The sequence below is a fragment of the Piliocolobus tephrosceles genome, chromosome 13 (assembly GCF_002776525.5).
Source record: "Piliocolobus tephrosceles isolate RC106 chromosome 13, ASM277652v3, whole genome shotgun sequence".
In the NCBI taxonomy this organism is placed as follows: domain Eukaryota; kingdom Metazoa; phylum Chordata; class Mammalia; order Primates; family Cercopithecidae; genus Piliocolobus; species Piliocolobus tephrosceles.
Window position 1 is genome coordinate 48,314,847 of NC_045446.1, and position 1,985 is coordinate 48,316,831.

General features: G+C 39.2%; 1 protein-coding gene across 21 annotated transcripts in view; it reads left to right on the plus strand.

Moving 5' to 3' along the window:
• Window positions 1–1,985, plus strand: part of SOX6 (SRY-box transcription factor 6) — a 705,024-nt gene that overhangs the window by 392,302 nt on the left and 310,737 nt on the right. The gene's annotated exons all lie outside the window — the stretch shown is intronic.

A 1,985-nucleotide genomic window follows, 5' to 3' on the forward strand; every position in this document is an offset into this window, starting at 1 on the left:
AGCTTCTCTCCAGTATTTATCTGACTATATTTCCTATTTCACCATAGATCGAAATGTGATTCCAAAGATCTGTTTGTGGGTCCATCCACAAGGGAGTTTCCTAGCTGCATAATGTAAAGAAAGCTTCATCTATGTGAGATGAATGAACGTGGCTAAAAGCAGATTCACAGAAAGCTTCTTTCCAGTTTTTATCAGAAGATATTTCCTTTTTCACCATAGTCCAGAATGTGCTCCCGAAGGTCCCTTTATGGATCCGTCCATGACAGTATCTGAGCTGTGTAATTTAAAGAAAGCTTTATCTATGTGAGGTGATTACAGATATCATATAGTAGTTTCCTAGAAAGTTTCTTTCCAGTTTTTTTCTGAGGCTATTTCCCTTTTCAACATCGGCATCAACATGGTCCCGAATATTACGTGGCACCCGTTTCTCCAAAAGGGTTTCCCCAATGCTGTATGAGAAGAGAGGTATAACACTGTGACTGGAATGCACATGTCACAAAGCATTTCCTCGGAAGACTTCTCTCCAGTTTTGTCTGAACATATTTCCTTTCTCACTGTTAGCCTCAAAGTGCTCCCGAATATCCCATCACATGCTAAACATACACAGGGCTAGAAAACTGCTCAATGAAAAGAGAAGCTTAACTGAGTGAGAGGAATTAAGATGACACAGAGCAGTTTCACAGAAACCTTCCTTCTGGATTTTACCTGACGATATTTCTTTCTCCATATTCTATGGATTGTTCAAAAATGTCCTTCTTATGATTCCTCAAAAATGGTGATTTCAAGCTGCTCAATCCAAAGAATTGTTTAACTATAGGAGACGAATACACACATCGCAAAGCAGTTCTCAGAACGTTTCTCTGCAGTTTTCATCAGAAGGCATTTCCTGTGTCACCACAAGCCTCTGGTGTCACTAAATATCCCTTCACAGATTCTTCAAAGACAGAGTTTCGAAACTGGGCAACATAGAGGAAGCATTAACTCTGTGAAGTGAATGCACATATCAGAGAGCACATTCATGGAATGCTTCTTCATTGAAATTATTTCACTATATTTCATTCCATGCATTCCAAAATATCACTTTTTCGGTTTCACAGGAACAGTGTTCAAACACAGCCTTGTGAGAACAGAGGTATAACTCCCTGAGTGGAATGCATACATCACAAAATAGTTTCTCAGAAAGCTTCTATCCAGTTTTTATCTGAAGATAACTCCACTGCTACGAGAAGGGAAAAGTGAATCTCTGTGTTATGAATTCAAACAACAGAAAGCAACTTCTGAGAAAGCTTCTTTCTAGTTTTTATCTGAAGATATTTCCGTTTTCACCGTAGGCCTCAATGCACTCCCAGATATCACTTTGCAGAATCCACGACAACAGTGTTAGCGAACTGCTTCGTGAAGACACAGTTGTAACTCGGTGACGTGAATTCACATACCCAAAGAAGCTTCAGAGAAAGCTACATTCTACCTTTTATTTGAAGATATTTCCTTTGTCACCATCAGCTTCATTTCGCTAAGGAATATCCCAGTGCACATCGGAAGAACAGAGTCTTAGCACACGGATAAATAAAAAGGAAAGTGTAACTCTGTGAGTTGCATCCACATGTCACAATACAGTTTCTCAGAACGCTTCCTTCCAGTTTTTATGTGAGGATATTTTCCTTTTCACCATAGCCCTCAAAGAGCTCCCAAATATCACTTGGCAGAATCCACCACAACAGTGTTAGCAAACACTTACAAGAAGGGAAAAGTGAATCTCTGTTTTTTGAATTTTCACATCAGAAAGCAACTTCTGAGAAAGCTCCTTTCTTGTTATTATCTGAGGATATTTCCCTTTCCACCATATGCCTCAATGCGCTCCCAAATATCACTTTGCAGATTCCACAAAAACACTGTTAGCAAACTGCTTCATGAAGACTAAGTTGTTACTCTGTGAGTTGAATTCACATAACACAGAAGTTTGTCACACAGCTTCTTTCACGTTT